Source organism: Triticum aestivum, chromosome 7D, assembly GCF_018294505.1.
Source record: "Triticum aestivum cultivar Chinese Spring chromosome 7D, IWGSC CS RefSeq v2.1, whole genome shotgun sequence".
Classification (NCBI taxonomy): domain Eukaryota; kingdom Viridiplantae; phylum Streptophyta; class Magnoliopsida; order Poales; family Poaceae; genus Triticum; species Triticum aestivum.
This window is the reverse complement of record NC_057814.1, coordinates 144,573,932-144,593,157: the sequence shown is the minus strand read 5'-3', so window position 1 is coordinate 144,593,157 and position 19,226 is coordinate 144,573,932.

Below are 19,226 nucleotides of genomic sequence, written 5' to 3'. Positions count from 1 at the left end.
TACCGAGCGGAAGAAATACCAGAGGGGGCCCACACCCTGGCCACGAGGGTGGGGGGCGCGCCCCACTACCTCGTGGGCCCCCTGTTGGCCCTCCGGTGCCCATCTTCTGCTATATGTAGTCTTTCGTCGGAAGAAAAATCATAAGCAAGCTTTCGGGACGAGACTCCGCCGCCACGAGGCGGAACCTTGGCAGAACCAATCTAAGGCTCCAGCAGAGCTGTTCTGCCGGGGACACTTCCCTCTGGGAGGGGGAAATCATTGCCATCGTCATCACCAACGCTCCTCTCATCGGGAGGGGGCCAATCTCCATCAACATCTTTACCAGCACCATCTCCTCTCAAACCCTAGTTCATCTCTTGTATCCAATTCTTGTCTCTAAGTCTGGGATTGGTACCTGTAGGTTGCTAGTAGTGTTGATTACTCCTTGTAGTTGATGCTAGTTGGTTTATTTGGTGGAAGATCATATGTTCAGATCCTTTATGCATATTAATACTCCTCTGATTATGAACATGAATATGCTTTGTGAGTAGTTACGTTTGTTCTTGAGGACATGGGAGAAGTCTTGCTATTAGTAGTCATGTGAATTTGGTATTCGTTCGATATTTTGATGAGATGTATGTTGTCTGTCCTCTTATGGTGTTAAGTGAACGTCGACTACATGACACTTCACCATTATTTGGGCCTAGAGGAAGGCATTGGGAAGTAATAAGTGGATGATGGGTTGCTAGAGTGACAGAAGCTTAAACCCTAGTTTATGCGTTGCTTCGTAAGGGGCTGATTTGGATCACTTGTTTCATGCTATGGTTAGGTTTACCTTAATACTTCTTTTGTAGTTGCGGATGCTTGCAATAGGGGTTAATCATAAGTGGGATGCTTGTTCAAGTAAGAAGAGCACCCAAGCACCGGTCCACCCACATATAAAATTATCAAAGTACCGAACGCGAATCATATGAACGTGATGAAAACTTGCTTGACGATAATTCCCATGTGTCCTCGGGAGCGCTTTTCTCTATATAAGAGTTTCTAGGCTTGTCCTTTGCTACAAAAAGGATTGGGCCATCTTGCTGCACTTTATTTACTTTTGTTACTTGTTGCTCGTTACAAATTATCTTATCACAAAACTATCTGTTACCTATTATTTCAGTGCTTGCAGAGAATTTGCTGAAAACCGCTTATCATTTCCTTCTGCTCCTCGTCGGGTTCGAAACTCTTACTTATCGAAGGGACTACGATAGATCCCCTATACTTGTGGGTCATCAATCATCACGTGAGATGGAGTAGTTTTAAATGGTGAACATCACTATGTTGATCATATCTACTATATGCTTCACGCTCGACCTTTCGGTCTCAGTGTTCCGAGGCCATATCTGCATATGTTAGGCTCGTCAAGTTTAACCCGAGTATTTATGTTAGTGCAAAACTGGCTTGCACCCATTGTATATGAATGTAGAGCTTATCACACCCGATCATCACGTGGTGTCTCGGCACGACTAACTTTGGCAACGGTGCATACTCAGGGAGAACACTTGTACCTTGAAATTTAGTGAGGGATCATCTTATAATGCCAATCAAAGCAGAATAAGATGCATAAAAGATAAACATCACATGCAATCAATATAAGTGATATGATATGGCCATCATCATCTTGTGCCTTTGATCTCCATCTCCAAAGCACCGTCATGATCACCATCATCACCGGCGCGACACCTTGATCTCCATCGTAGCATCGTTGTCGTCTCGCCAACTATTGCTTCTACGACTATCGCTACAGCTTAGTGATAAAGTAAAGCAATTACAGGGCGATTGCAGTGCATATAATAAAGCGACAACCATATGGCTCCTGCCAGTTGCCGATAACTCCGTTACAAAAAAAATGATCATCTCATACAATAAAAATATAGCATCATGCCTTGACCATATCACATCACAACATGCCCAAGTTAGACGTCCTCTACTTTGTTGTTGCAAGTTTTACGTGGCTGCTATGGGCTGAGCAAGAACTGCTCTTACCTACGCATCAAAACCACAACGATATTTCGTCAAGTTAGTGCTGTTTTAACCTTCAACAAGGACCGGGCGTAGTCAGACTCGGTTCAACTAAAGTTGGAGAAACTGACACCCGCCAGCCACCTATGTGCGAAGCACGTCGGTTGAACCAGTCTCGGTAAGCGTACGCGTAATGTTGGTCCCGGCCGCTTCATCCAAAAATACCGCCGAACCAAAGTATGACATGCTGGTAAGCAGTATGACTTGTATCGCCCACAACTCACTTGTGTTCTACTCGTGCATATAACATCTACGCATAAACCCAGCTCTGATGCCATTGTTGGGGAACGTAGCAATTTCAAAATTTTCCTACGCACACGCAAGATCATGGTGATGCATAACAATGAGAGGGGAGAGTGTTGTCTACGTACCCTCGTAGACCGAAAGCAGAAGCGTTATGACAACGCGGTTGATGTAGTCGTATGTCTTCACGATCGACCGATCCTCAGTACGGAACGTACGGCACCTCCGCGTTCAGCACATGTTCAGCTCGGTGCCGTCCCACGAACTCACGATCCAGTAGAGCTTCGGGGAAGAGCTTCATCAGCACGACGGCGTGGTGACAGTGTTGATGAAGTTACCGACGCAGGGCTTCGCCTAAGCACCGCTACGATATGACCGAGGTGGATTATGGTGGAGGGGGGCACCGCACACGGCTAAGGGAGATCAATGATCAACTTGTGTCTTCTAGGGTGCCCCCCGCCCCGTATATAAAGAAGCAAGGGGGAGGCCGGCCGGCCCTTGGGGCGCGCCAAGGAGGGGCGGAGTCCTCCTCCTAGTGGGAGTAGGACTCCCCTTTCCTAGTCCAACTAGGAAGAGGGAAGGGGGGAGGAAAGAGAGGGAGAGGGAGAGGGAAAGTGGGGCCGCACCCCCTTCCCCTAGTCCAATTCAGACTCCTCATGGGAGGGGGCGCGCCACCTCTTGGGCTGCTGCCCTCTCTCTCCCCTCAGGCCCACTAAGGCCCAATACTTCCCCGGGGGGTTCCGGTAACCCCTCCGGCACTCCGGTTTTCTCCGAAACCACCCGGAACACTTCCAATGTCCGAATATAGCCGTCCAATATATCAATCTTTATGTCTCGACCATTTCGAGACTCCTCGTCATGTCCGTGATCATATCCGGGACTCCGAACTACCTTTAGTACATCAAAACACATAAACTCATAATACCGATCATCACAGAACTTTAAGCGTGCGGACCCTACGGGTTCGAGAACTATGTAGACATGACCGAGACATGTCTCTGGTCAATAACCAATAGCGGAACCTAGATGCTCATATTGGTTCCTACATATTCTACAAAGATCTTTATCGGTCAAACCGCATAACAACATACGTTGTTCCCTTTGTCATCGGTATGTTACTTGCCCGAGATACGATCATCGGTATCTCAATACCTAGCTCAATCTCGTTACCGGCAAGTCTCTTTACTCATTCTATAATGCATCATCCCGCAACTAACTCATTAGTTGCATTGCTTGCAAGGCTTATAGTGATGTGCATTACCGAGAGGGCCCAGAGATACCTCTCCGACAATCGGAGTGACAAATCCTAATCTCGATCTAGGCCAACTCAACAAGTACCATCGGAGACACCTGTAGAGCACCTTTATAATCATCGAGTTACGTTGTGACGTTTGGTAGCACACAAAGTGTTCCTCCGGTAATCGGGAGTTGCATAATCTCATATTCGTAGGAACATGTATAAATTATGAAGAAAGCAATAGCAGTAAACTAAAACAATCAAGTGCTAAGCTAACGGAATGGGTCAAGTCAATCACATCATTCTCCTAATGATGTGATCCTGTTTATCAAATGACAACTCATGTCGATGGTTAGGAAACTTAACCATCTTTGATCAACGAGCTAGTCAAGTAGAGCCATACTAGTGACACTCTGTTTGTCTATGTATTCACACATGTATTATGTTTCCGGTTAATACAATTCTAGCATGAATAATAAACATTTATCATGATATAAGGAAATATAAATAACAACTTTATTATTGCCTCTAGGGATATTTCCTTCAGTCTCCCACTTGCACTAGAGTCAATAATCTAGTTCACATCGCCATGTGATTTAACACCAGTAGTTCATATCACCATGTGATTAATATCCATAGTTCACATCGCGATGTGGCCAACACTCAACGGGTTTACTAGAGTCAGTAATCTAGTTCACATCGGCATGTGATTAACACCCAAAGAGTACTAAGGTGTGACCATGTTTGCTTGTGAGAAAAGTTTAGTCAACAGGTCTTCCTCAGATCCGTATGTATTTCGCAAATTTCTATGTCTACAATGCTCTGCACGGAGCTAATTTAGCTTACTGCTCCCACTTTCAATATGTAACCTGATTGAGACTTAGAGTCATCTGGATCAGTGTCAAAACTTGCATCGACGTAATCCTTTACGATAAACCTTTTGTCATCTCCATAATCGAGAAACATATCCTTATTCCACTAAGGATAATTTCGACCGCTGTTCAATGATCCTCGAGTACTGTGTGTGTCAGCATACCGATCCAGAGATGACACTTAAGCACAGAGACTTGATCCATTTGGGTCGGGTCGCTACATGCTCATAGTGGTTCCTACATATTCTACGAAGATCTTTATCGGTCAAACCGCATAACAACATACGTTGTTCCCTTTGTCATCGGTATGTTACTTGCCCGAGATGTGATCATCGGTATCTCAATACCTAGCTCAATCTCGTTACCGGCAAGTCTCTTTACTCGTTCTGTAATGCATCATCCCGCAACTAACTCATTAGTTGCATTGCTTGCAAGGCTTATAGTGATGTGCATTACCGAGAGGGCCCAGAGATACCTCTCCGACAATCGGAGTGACAAATTCTAATCTCGATCTATGCCAACTCAACAAGTACCATCGGAGACACCTGTAGAGCACCTTTATAATCACCCAATTACGTTGTGACGTTTGATAGCACACAAAGTGTTCCTCCGGTAATCGGGAGTTGCATAATCTCATAGTCATAGGAACATGTATAAGTTATGAAGAAAGCAATAGCAGTAAACTAAAACGATCAAGTGCTAAGGTAACAGAATGGGTCAAGTCAATCACATAATTCTCCTAATGATGTGATCCTGTTTATCAAATGACAACTCATGTCTATGGTTAGGAAACTTAACCATCTTTGATCAACGAGCTAGTCAAGTAGAGGCATACTAGTGACACTCTGTTTGTCTATGTATTGACACATGTATTATGTTTCCGGTTAATACAACTCTAGCATGAATAATAAAAGTTTATCATGATATGAGGAAATATAAATAACAACTTTATTATTGCCTCTAGGGCATATTTCCTTCAGTCTCCCACTTGCAGTAGAGTCAATAATCTAGTTCTGATCGCCATGTAATTTAACAACAATAGTTCATATCACCATGTGATTAATATCCATAGTTCACATTGCGATGTGGCCAACACTCAACGGGTTTACTAGAGTCAATAATCTAGTTCACATCGCCATGTGATTAACACCCAAAGAGTACTAAGGTGTGATCATGTTTGCTTGTGAGAAAAGTTTAGTCAACGGGTCTGCCAAATTCAGATCCATATGTATTTTGCAAATTTCTATGTCTACAATGCTCTGCACGGAGCTACTTTAGCTTATTGCTCCCACTTTCAATATGCATCCAAATTGAGACTTAGAGTCATCTGGATCAGTGTCAAAACTTGCATCGACGAAACCCTTTACGATGAACCTTTTGTCACATCCATAATCGAGAAACATATCCTTATTCCACTAAGGATAATTTCGACTGCTGTTCAGTGATCTACTCCTAGATCACTATTGTACTCTCTTGCCAAACTCAGTGTAGGGTATACAAGAGATCTGGTACACAGCATGGCATACTTTATAGAACCTATGGCTGAGGCATAGGGAATGACTTTCATTCTCTTTCTATCTTCTGCCGTGGTCGGGCTTTGAGTCTTACTCAATTTCACACCTTGTAACACAGGTAAGAACTCCTACTTTGACTGTTCCATTTTGAACTACTTCAAAATCTTGTCAAGGTATGTACTCATTGAAAAAACTTATCAAGCGTCTTGATCTAACCTAGACAAGTTGTCTACAATGGGGTTCTCAGCTCCCTTTCTATCAATAATATGCAAATCAAATTCTTGTAGTAGGAGAACCCATAATAAGTCTAGGTTTAGAATCTTTCTTTTCCATAAGATATTTAATAGCAGCATGATAAGTGTGAACAATTACTTTAGAATCAACAATATAAGATCTGAACTTATCACAAGCAAATACAACCGCTAAAAATTCTTTTTCAGTAGTAGCATAATTTCTTTGAGCACTGTCTAGAGTTTTACTAGCATATTGGATAACATTTAATTTCTTATCAACTCTTTGTCCTAGAACAGCACCTACGGCATAATCACTAGCATCACACATAATTTCAAAGGGTAAATTCCAATCAGGTGGCTGAACAATAGGTGCAGAAATCAAAGCTTTCTTAAGTATTTCAAATGCTTCTACACAATCATCATCAAAGACAAAAGGAACATTTTTTTGTAAGAGATTAGTCAGAGGCCTAGAAATTTTAGAGAAGTCCTTAATAAACCTCCTATAAAAACCGGCATGACCAAGGAAACTTCTTATACCTTTAATGTCCCTAGGACACGACATCTTTTCAATAGCATCAACTTTAGCTTTATCAACTTCAATACCTCTTTCAAAAATTTTATGCCCCAATACAATACCTTCATTAACCATAAAGTGGCACTTTTCCCAATTCAAGACAAGATTAGTTTCTTCACATCTCTGCAAAACTCGATCAAGGTTGCTTAAGAAATCATCAAAAGAAGTTCCGTAAACGGAGAAATCATCCATGAAAACCTCAACAATCTTTTCACAAAAGTCAGAGAATATAGCAGTCATACATCTTTGAAAGGTAGCAGGTGCATTGCATAAACCAAAAGGCATACATCTATAAGCAAAGGTACCGAAAGGGCAAGTAAAAGTGGTCTTTTCTTGATCCTCTTTTGACACAGCTATTTGAGAGAAACCAGAATAACCATCTAGAAAGCAAAAATGTGTATGTTTGGATAGTCTTTCTAGCATTTGATCAATAAAGGTAAGGGGCAATGATCCTTTTTATTAGCTTTATTTAGTTTGCGAAAATCAATTACCATTCTATAACCTGTAACAATTCTTTGTGGGATCAATTCATCTTTATCATTAGGAACAACAGTATTACCTCCCTTCTTAGGGACACAATGGACAGGACTTACCCACTGACTATCATCAACGGGATAAATTATACCTGCCTCCAGAAGCTTTAATATTTCTTTTCTTACCACTTCTTTCATCTTAGGATTTAACCGTCATTGGTGATCAACAACCGGTTTAGCGTCTTTCTCCAATTTTATTTTGTGCTGGCATAGAGTGGGACTAATGCCCTTAAGATCATCAAGAGTATATCCAATAGCAGCACGGTGCTTCTTCAGAGTTTTCAACAATTTCTTTTCTTCATGTTCTGAAAGGTTAGCACTAATAATAACAGGATATATATTTTTCTCGTCAAGATAAGCATATTTAAGAGTATCAGGTAATGGTTTAAGCTCAAACACGGGATCACCCATGGGTGGCGGAGGATCCCCTAGGATTTCAACAGGCAAGTTGTGTTTCAAAATAGGTCCCTGTTTAAAGAATACTTGATCTATTTCCCTTCTTTCATTCATAACCATATCATTTTCATGGTCTAGCAAATATTGTTCTAAAGGATCATTAGGAGGCACGGCAATAGAGGCAAGACCGATAATTTCGTCTTTACTAGGTAATTCTTTATCATGGGGTTGTCTACGAAATTTAGCAAAATTAAACTCATGAAACATATCCCCTAAACCAATAGTAACAACATCCTTTTTGCAGTCTATCCTAGTATTAACAGTATTCAAGAAGGGTCTGCCAAATATAATGGGACAAAAGTTATCTTGTGGAGAACCAAGAACAAGAAAATCAGCAGGATATTTAACTTTCCCACACAAAACTTCAACATCTCTAAGAATCCCAACTGGTGAAATAGTGTCTCTATTGGCAAGCTTAATTGTAACATCAATTTCCTCTATCTCAGCAGGTGTAATATCATGCATAATTTCTTTGTAAAGGAATGAGGTATTGCACTTGCACTAGCACCCATATCACATAAGCCATGATAGCAATGATATCCTATTTTAACAGAAATAACAGGCATGCCTACAACAGGTCTATGTTTATTCTTAGTATCTATCTAGTCTAGCAATTCTAGGAGCTTCATCACGGAAGTAAATAACATGCCCATCAATATTATCAACCAAGAGATCTTTAACCATAGAAACACTAGGTTCAACTTTAATTTGCTCAGGGGGTGTAGGTGTTCTTGTGTTACGCTTTCGAACCACAGTTGAAGCTTTAGTATGATCCTTTATTCTAACAGGGAAAGGTGGTTTCTCAATATAAGCAGTAGGAACAATAGGATCAACATTATAAGTGATAGTCTTTTCTTCAACTTTAATAGGTGCAACTAATTTTACTTCAATGGGAGGATTATATTTAAACCACTTCTCCTTAGGGAGATCAACATGAGCAGCAAAGGGTTCACAGAAAGAAGCTACTATCTCAGAGTCAAGTCCATATTTAGTGCTAAATTCACGGAAAACATCGGTGTCCATAAAAGATTTAACACAATCAAACTTAGGTGTTATACCTGACTCCTTACCTTCATCGAGATACCAATCTTCAGAGTTGTGTTTAATTCTTTCCAATAAATCCCATTTGAATTCAATAGTCTTCCTCATAAAAGAGCCAGTACAAGAAGTATCGAGCATGGAGCGACAGTTGAGAGAAAGCCGAGCATAAATTTTTTGAATAATAATTTCTCTTGAGAGCTCATGATTGGGGCATGAATATAACATTGACTTAAGCCTCCCCAAGCTTGAGAGATGCTTTCTCCTTCGCGAGGCCAAAAATTAAATATATAATTGCGATCACGATGAACAAGATGCATAGGATAAAACTTCTGATGAAATTCCAATTTCAATCGGCTGTAGTTCCATGATCCCATATCATCACATAGCCTAAACCATGTCAATGCCTTCCCCTTCAAAGATAAAGGGAAGACCTTCTTCTTGATAACATCCTCGGGCATACCTGCAAGCTTAAATAATCCACAAACTTCATCCACATAGATTAGGTGCAAATCGGGATGTAATGTTCCATCACCTGTAAAAGGATTAGCTAGCAGTTTCTCTATCATACCCAAAGGAATTTCAAAGTAAACATTTTTAGTAGGTTCCGTAGGTTGAGGAGCAACTCTTTGCTCTACTGGTCGGAGTGAAGATACCCCGAACAAGCCCCTCAATGGATTATGTTCCATAGTAACAAGTGACAGTATATTTCAGCACACTATATAAATTTTTCCTTACCAAATTCCACCTACCAAAGGCGCTTCACTCCCCGGCAACGGCGCCAGAAAAGAGTCTTGATGACCCATAAGTATAGGGGATCTATCGTAGTCCTTTTGATAAGTAAGAGTGTCGAACCCAACGAGGAGCAGAAGGAAATGACAAGCGGTTTTCAGTAAGGTATTCTCTGCAAGCACTGAAATTATCGATAACAGATAGTTTTGTGATAAGGTAATTTGTAACGGGTAACAAGTAATAAAAGTAAATAAGGTGCAGCAAGATAGCCCAATCCTTTTTGTAGCAAAGGACAAGCCTGGACAAACTCTTATATGAAGGAAAATGCTCCCAAGGACGCATGGGAAGTATCATCAAGCTAGTTTTCATCATGCTCATATGATTCGCGTTCGTTACTTTGATAATTTGGTATGTGGGTGGACTGGTGCTTGGGTGCTGCCCTTCCTTGGACAAGCATTCCACATATGATTAACCCCTATTGCAAGCATCCGCAACTACAAAAGAAGTATTAAGGTAAACCTAACCATAGCATGAAACATATGGATCCAAATCAGCCCTTGACGAAGCAACTCATAAACTAGGGTTTAAGCTTCTGTCACTCTAGCAACCCAGCATCTACTTATTACTTCCCAATGCCTTCCTCTAGGCCCAAACAATGGTGAAGTGTCATGTATTCGACGTTCACATAACACCACTAAATCAAAGACAACATACATCTCATCAAAATATCAAACGAATACCAAATTCACATGACTACTTATAGCAAGACTTCTCCCATGTCCTCAGGAACAAACGTAACTCTCACAAATCATATTCATGTTCATAATAAGAGGGGTATTAATATGCATAAAGGATCTGAACATATGATCTTCCACCAAATAAACCAACTAGCATAAACTACAAGGAGTAATCAACACTACTAGCAACCCACAGGTACCAATCTGAGGCTTTGGGACAAAGATTGGATACAAGAGATGAACTAGGATTTTAGAGGAGATGGTGCTGGTGAAGATGTTGATGGAGATTGACCCCCTCCCAATGAGAGGATCGATGGTGATGACGATGGTGATGATTTCCCCCTCCCGGAGGGATGTTTCCCCGGCAGAACATCACCGCTGGAGCCCTAGATTGGTTCCGCCAAGGTTCCGCCTCATGGCGGCGGTTGATGTCTACTACGCAACCTTCTTCTTGTAGACGTTGTTGGGCCTCCAAGTGCAGAGGTTTGTAGGATAGTAGCAAATTTCCCTCAAGTGGATGACCTAAGGTTTATCAATCCGTGCACTACAAAAAAAGACACATCCATGACATTTTGGGCCGAATGAATTTTTTTTTCTGTCATACATATGCCACTTCTATGACGATAATTGTTACAAAACCCGGTATCATCATAGATGTGGTGGGCTCCTACTTCTATGACAAAAAATCATGACAGAAAATGGGCTTTTCGTCCTGGGCGGGCCGGAGACGCAGCTGCATGACATTCTTTGGGCCGTCCATGACGGAAAAAACCGTGCTAGAAGCGAGGGCGAGGAAAATTTCGGGGAGTTCTCGGTTATGGTGGGAGGTCGGGGGCCGAGCGATGCGCGTTTCTCTCGTACACGTACGCGCGTGTGTGCGAGGCGTTGGCTCTAATTGAACCCGAGCGAGGCGTTGGGCTCTAACTAAACCCGAGCGATTGCACTGCAGGCTACGCGTTACTGAACCCGAGCGATCGATCGATGGCTGTTAACTGAAACCGATCGAGCGATTCCTTCGCTACTGCTGCTAACTGAAGCCGATCGATGCTGCCTCTGGGATGAACAGTGAGCGTTGGGGGGGGGGTGGTTGGATGAACAGTGAGCGGTAGCGTTGCCTCTGGATGAACAGGACCCCGTGGTGTGGAGGGCTGGATGAACAGTAGACGGTGGAGGGGTGCCCGTGGAGGGGTGGTTGAATAGGACCCCGTGGTGTGGAGGGCTGGATGAACAGTAGACGCTGGAGGGGTGCCCGTGGAGGGGTGGTTGAACAGTAGCCGGTGGAGTAGCGCGCGGTGGAGGCTGGATGAACAAGAGCCCGTGGAGGCTGGAGGAGGTCGACGGTAGCCCGTGGAGGCTGGAGGAGGTCGACGGTGGAGATGAACAGTATCCCGTGGAGTCCCGTTTTGCGGTACGCCACACCCCTCCCGATGAACAAGACCCCCGTTTCGACTGTAGGAGGTCCGTTTCGTCCGTTTTGCGGTACGCCACACCCCTCCCGATCAACAGGACCCCCGTTTCAACCGCAGGAGGTTCGTTTCATCCGTTTTGCGGTACGCCACACCCCTCCCGATCAACAAGACCCCCGTTTCGACTGTAGGAGGTCCGTTTCGTCCGTTTTGCGGTACGCCAGACCCCTCCCGATGAACATGATCCCGTTTCGAATGTGGCCGGTCGAACACAAGGCCGTTTCCTCCATTCTGCGGTACGCCAGGCCTCGTTTCCATCGCCTGTTCCGTCCAAGCCCTCCCGATGAACACAACCACGCATTCCGTTCCGACCCAGCCGGTTGGCTCCCATGCGTTCCGTTGCCTCCCGATGAACACGACGCATTCCGTTGCCTCCCTATGAACACGACGCATTCCGTTGCCTCCCCCTGAACACGATGACGACGCTGTTTCTCCGTTCCGACCCAGCCATGTCAACGAGCCCTTGCCGTACGTATGCGCGAGTAGGCGTTCGAGACCCCGCCCGTATGTACACATACGTGGCCGTATTTTCGTTCTTGCACCCTGGCCGCTGTACGTACGTGTACATGCTACGTGCGCGCCTCTACTACGACAGGTGCGTGCCTCTACATCCACCAGTATATATGTACGTACACGTTCGCGACCAGAATGACAACGCTACGTACGCTTCGACCAGGTGGGTCCCGACTGTCAGGCACTTCCTTGCATGCGAAGATGTAGCTGGTGGGTCCCAGCAGTCAGGGGGGCGAATCATTTTGTTTTTTTTGCCCGGACGCACTTCCTTGCGTGCGAAGGTGTAGCTGGTGGGTCCCAGCAGTCAGGGGGAAACGTTTTTTTCGCGAAATACGGTGGCCCGTCCGGTGGGTCCCCGCTGTCAGGTGGAGGAATAATTATTTTGCGCGTAATAAGGAGGCACTTCCTTGCTGCGGCCGTGGACCCAGCTGTCAGCGTCTCCACGCACAGTACTCTTCCGATGGAAGTCGGTCGTTGACCACATTGACCACGCCGCGCCGAGAGCACCACGGCGGTGGACGACGGCGAGGCCTAGGAAGGGGACGACACGGAGGCAGGGAAGACTCGGCAGTTGTTTCCCACGCGGAGGGGAGTACGACTGTACGAGGGTTTACTGGTTCGTCTGCCGTCGCCGGAGAATAACAGCAGGTGTGGGTGAGTAGAGGGATGGCTAGGCCAGCGATGGGAGTACGGTGGGGCGGTGAGGCCTGCGCGGCAGCACAGCCGGCCGCGGGGAGGAGGGAGCAGGCAGTCCCGCCGGCGCTTGTTTGAGCGGCTGGAGCAGGAAGAGCAGAGATTGAAGAAGCACGACGGCCGTTGGATGGACATCCAACAGTCAGTGCTTGTGCGTCAACCTTTTTTTAGGAAAGCCTCAAATCTGTGGAAAACAGCATACAGCCCATCTGCCATTATTTCTAATAATTTACAGCCCATTTGCTAATTCTTAAGGTTTTTTTGGAGCCCATATTCTTTTTGTTAGCATTACAGCCCATATTGTGGCCACGGTTAAAAAATTATACGAAATTTTGCATATTTCGGTGCGGTCCGAACTGTTTTTAATCCCGAAATTTCGACTCACATTCAAACTGATTTTAAAAATAAATGTATATCAATATAAAATCCAACAAATTCTCCACGCATAAAAATTAATGTAATTTAAAATCTTGAAATGAAAAAAAGATATTTGAAACTAATTGCCGGTTTGATGTGTTTTAAAAATGTACAACCCATTTCTCATTACTGATGGGCCATTTTCTCGGCCAGCCGAATGAAAGCTCTCCTCGTCTTGAAAGATTTGCAGCCCAACAGGCCTGACAAAGCGACTTACTTGGCAAATCACAAAAAAACTGGGCTGTGGCCGTGGACCCAGCTGTCAGCCTCTCCACGTACAGTACTCTTCCGATGGAAGTCGTTCCTTGACCACGTTGACCACGCCGCGCGGAGAGCACCACGGCGGTGGACGACGGCGAGGCCTAGGAAGGGGACGACGCGGAGCCGGGGAAGACGCGGCAGTGGAAGCCCGCGCGGAGAGGAGTACGAGGGTTCACTGGTTCGGCTGCGGTGTGAGGCTGCCGTCGCCGCAGGGCCTGGCCAGCGGTGGGAATAGTAGGGGGCGGTGAGGCCTCTGCGGCAGCACAGCCGGCCACGGGAGGCAGGAGCATGCGGCACGACCGGCGCTGCTTTGGGCGGCTGGAGCAAGAAGACCAGAGGTTGAAGAAGCACTACGGCCGTTGGATGGACATCGTACGGTCACTGGAGCTAGAATCGTTCATACTGACTAAGTTGACAAAGCCCTTCGTCCCCGTCAACTTAGTAGGCCCACAAGTCAGCGTCCCACCAAGGTGGGTCCCAGCTAGCCGGGGGAGTATTCATTTTTTTGTGCGTAATAAGGAGGCACTTTCGGTGGGTCCGAGCTGACAGCGGGGGGAACATTTTTTTCGCGAAATACGGTGGCCCGTCCGGTGGGTCCCAGCAGTCAGGGGGAAATGATTTTTTTCGCAAAATACTGGTGGCCCGTCCGGTGGGTCCCCGCTGTCAGGTGGAGGAATAATTATTTTCCGCGTAATAAGGAGGCACTTCCTTGCGGCTGCCGTGGACCCAGCTGTCAGCCTCTCCACGTACAGTACTCTTCCAATGGAAGTCGGTCGTTGACCACATTGACCACGCCGTGCCGAGAGCACCACGGCGGTGGACGACGGCGAGGCCTAGGAAGGGGACAACGCGGAGCCGGGCAAGACTTGGCAGTGGATGCCCACGCGGAGAGGAGTACGAGCTTTCACTAGTTCGGCTGCGGTGTGAGGCCGCCGTCGCCGTAGAATAACAGGGGGTGTGGGTGAGTGGAGGGATGGCCTGGCCAGTGGTGGGAGTAGTATGGGGGCGGTGAGGCCTCCGCGGTAGCACAGCCGGCCACGGGAGGCAGGAGCAGGCGACACGACCAGCGCTGCTTTGGGCGGCTGGAGCAAGAAGACCAGAGGTTGAAGAAGCACTATGATCGTTGGATGGACATCATACGGTCACTGGAGTATTGACTAAGTTGAAAAAGCCCTCCGTCCCCGTCAACTTAGTAGGCCCACAAGTCAGACCAACAATATGGTGGGTCCCAGCTAGCAGGGGGTATTCATTTTTTTGGGCGTAATAAGGAGGCACTTCCTTGCGTGCGAAGATATAGCTGGTGGGTCCGACCTGTCAGCGGGGGGAACATTTTTTTCGCGAAATACAGAGGCCCTTCCTGTGGGTCCTAGCTGTCAGGTGGAGGAATCATTATTTTGCGCGTAATAAGGAGGCATTTCCTTGCGTGCGGCCGTGGACCCAGCTGTCAGCCTCTCCACGTACAGTCCACTTCCGATGGATGTCGTTCATTGACCACGTTGACCAGGCCGCGCCGAGAGCACCAGGGCGGTGGACGACGGCGAGGCCTAGGAAGGGAACGACACGGAGCCAGGGAATACTCGGCAGTTGTTTCCCACGCGGAGGAGTACGAGGGTTTACTGGTTCGTCTGCCGTCGCCGGAGAATAACAGCATGTGTGGGTGAGTAGAGGGATGGCTAGGCCAGCGATGGGAGTACGGTGGGGCCGTGAGGCCTGCGCGGCAGCATAGCCGGCCGCGGGAGGAGGGAGCAGGCAGTCCCGCCGGCGCTTGTTTGAGCGGCTGGAGCATGAAGAGCAGAGATTGAAGAAGCACGACAGCCGTTGGATGGACATCCAACAGTCACTGCTCTCGTGTGTTGACTAAGTTGACAGGGCGTTGCGTGTGCGTCAACCTTTTTTTTATGAAAGCATACGCGTCAACCTGTAGTAGGCGCACAAGTCAGCCTCAAATCTGTGGAAAACAGCATACATCCCATCTGCCATTATTTCTAATAATGTACAACCCATTTGCTAATTCTTAAGAATTTTTTTGGAGCCCATCTTCTTTTTGTTAGCATTACACCCCATATTGTGGCCACAGTTAAAAAGTATACGAAATTTTGCATATTTCGGTGCGGTCAACTGTTTTTAATCCAGAAATATCGATTCACATTCAAACTATTTTGAAAAATAATTTATATAAATATAAAATCCAAATAATTGTCCACGCATAAAAATCAATGGAATTTAAGATCTTGTAATGAAAAAAATTGAAACTAATTCCCGGTTTGATGTGTTTTAAAAATGTACAGCCCATTTCTGGGCAAACCGAATGAAACTCTCCTCGTCTTGATAGATTTGCAGCCCAGCCGGGCCGATAAAGCAAGTAGGCCTTGTTTGGGTATTTCTTAAGAAAAATAGAACTGGGCTAGCCATTTTCAGCAAGAAAAAAACACAACTGGGCTCATGATGTGGTAAACATAAATAAAACCCTGGCTAGACGGGCCACAGCCCCCGCACAGCCCCGTTGTTACCCTGATCCATCGCTAAAACTAGTATAAATAACAACTGCTTGTTCCTCAAAAAAAAAAACTGTGCGACTTGCTGGGTCCCTGGTGTCAGTCGCTCATAGTGTAATTCTCTCGTTTATTGACTACGTTGACAATGGCATGAGCCCCAGATGTCCAACCATTAGGAGGAACCATATTTTTGGGCTTGTACTATAGAGGCACTTGCTTACGTACTGCCATGACGCTGGTGGGTCCCTACTATCATCCTCTCCACATACAGTCATTTCCTTGTTCCTCTCGGTTGTTGACGACGTTGACAACGCAAGAGGGCGGCGCACCGCGCATGGCGAGCGAACCAAGGCCGCAAGGCGGAGGACGACGGCGAGGCCTCGGACGGAATGAACAGGAGCCGTTGAAGATGCACCGGTCCAGTCGCAGGCGGAGGGGAGTACGAGGGCTGACTGGTTCAGGCGCGGGTGCGTGTTGGGGCTGACGTCGCCGGAGAATAACAGGACATGTGGGGGAATAGAGGGAGGGACTGGCCAACGTTGGAGGGTACGTACGGTAGGGCGGCGGAGGCGCAGCCAGCCATGGGAGGCGGGAGCAGGCGGAGCCGACGGGGTGGTTTGGTTTGGGCGGCTGGAGGAAGAAGAAGACAAGAGATAGAAGATACACGACAGATGTTGGATGTCAATCCAACGGCTGGTAGGCAGAATCGTTTGTTGACTGGCTAGTAAGTCGACACCACCTTGGATAGGCTATTTCCTCGCGGGTCCCAAATGTCAGAATCCAAATCTGTCACGGTCATGCAGCCTTTCCTATGAAAATTTACAGCCCATTTGATGTGCTAGTTCGAAATAAGTTTGTGGGTGCTGGTGGGGGCTAATCACTTGGCTTCTGTAATGCACAGTGAGCTCAAGCAGCCGGCGAGAGTGATGTTATTTCCCTTGGTTGGGATTTGTTACAATATTTCACTCTAAATTAAACGAATGGCAAGCCATTTGCCTTGTTTCAAAGAAAATATGACAGTCACAGCCGAGTTGAAAAGGGCAGGAACATCTAACTCCAGCTTACAAACTATACAAAAGCACGAGGGTTAATTGTTCATCAGGTTTACAAAAAAAACCAGATTGAAAAGGGCAACAACATCTAACTCCAGCACTGTTTTCGGCAGTCACAGTCAAATGGATCGGTCAGGTCCATAGAATGAACATCCTGGGTCGTAAAATTTACTAGATTATGACCACAATATGTTGTAAATAGAAGCCCGGCACGTTCAGAAGCTCTTTTGCCCACCTGAAACTCCTTTTTTTGCTCTTCGACATACCCATCCGTCAAAACCATGCTGCTGATAAACTTAAGCCTGATGGACAATAGTAACCTCGCATTCAGCAGGAAGAATGTGACAAATCTTGTGTTTGCACAGTTGGCTACATATCGTTCTAGCGTTATTGTCTTCAATCGAATCTCATGAGAAGTGAGAAAATCCCGATGCTTACGAATCCACCGATTGGTTATAACTTTCTTACCCCGTCCTGTTGCCTAAATAGACATGAAGATTGAAAACAGTTAAGGTCTAAAAGAAGAGGGTCGAAAGAGCAATAGCTGAACGGTTAATTCTAGTACACTATATGCGGGCTTCCAATGTGCGTGAAATTATCACCTTTATATACAACTTCTCCAGACATGGAAAGCATTGCAGCAAGCCAATAATCTTGTTCAGATCAAAACTATTCATTTGGATATAGAAGATCTTCACAGAATCCAGCACCATTGATAGGCCATCCATGGAGAAACTCTTCACTGAGCATAGAACATAATATTAGTACAAAACGTGTACTCCAAGATGATATATAAATTATGCGCAGAAATTTAAAATGCAGCTTATGGTTACAAGTGTAGATGATAATATAAAGTACCTGAAGAACTGTGGAGCCAAACACCGTATTGAAATGAGCACAGAGATCATGTATTACACCCAAGGTCTCCAGTTTAGGCGCAGAGAGGACGGTTATTTGCAACGGTGAATAACTAGAATCAAGGATCAACCTTTGAAGTGAAGGGGCATCTTGGGTGATGAGCTGCCTTCCGTCAAAAGAAATTCCAATTCTTACAAGGTTAGGCGACTTTATTTGGAGACAACCGATTCTAACTGTGAAAACAAGCACCAAGCACTCCAGCGCAGGGCAACTGGAGTGGATGATGCTGTGCAATGAGGCCTCCGATATACGAACCCGCACAAGTGAAAGTTTCTTGAGAAATGGGAGTCGAAGGTTTAGTACCGGATTGTCTGGTAGGTAGCACAGCGCAAAGGTGGCGGTGTGGAGAGAGGACAAAAACCGCAAGATGGACATCGGTGCTGAGGGCACAAGTTCATGGCATTCGGTATGTGGTATGTGATTTCCAGGGGAATAGTAGAACTCAAGCAACTGTAGTTTTGTGAATTCAGGGGATTTCAGCCATGCGTCCACCGTGCAGGGCATGGTATGCTTGCTCAGGTAGCATGACGGGATGCAGAGGCTTTGAACGGAGCCCTGGTGGGAGGAGATGATGGCTCTGGGGATTTCAAAATCATTGAAGAGAGATAGCTGACGACAGTCGAGATTAAGGGGCACGACGCGCCATAGAGGGCGCCACCGAATTGAGAGGACTTGGGTGCGGCAACAATCCTTGGTGGGGAGAAGCGAGATGATCTCCCCAAGGACGGCGTCCAAGAGATTGCTGATGCGATCCACCCGAGATTCTACGGGTTCCTGGGATCCGGTGGGGGCGGGGTCGCCGCTTCTCCCCGCGCTGCCGGGTGCGGGATCTACAACAGGCGTCGCCGCTGGCGGGATGTAGCGACCAGACCTCAAGCAGTCTGATCTACCGTGCACCAGTGTCATCCCTGGATCAGTAATGCTGACACGCAAAGTACAAATGGAGGATTTATAACAGAGTAGCAATCACACACTTATTACAACGAGTATCTCAAGAGAGAAATAAGTATGACAAATATGGCTTAAGGCCATCTAAAAACGATAACAGCGGAAGACTTGGAAGATAAGTGAGTCCATCAACTCCAACGGCATCACTGAGTATAAGACCAAGACCTAAGGCACCTTACTCGTCGTCTGAAAAGTCTGCAACATGAAACGTTGCAGCCCGAAAACGGGTCAGCACATGGAATATGCTG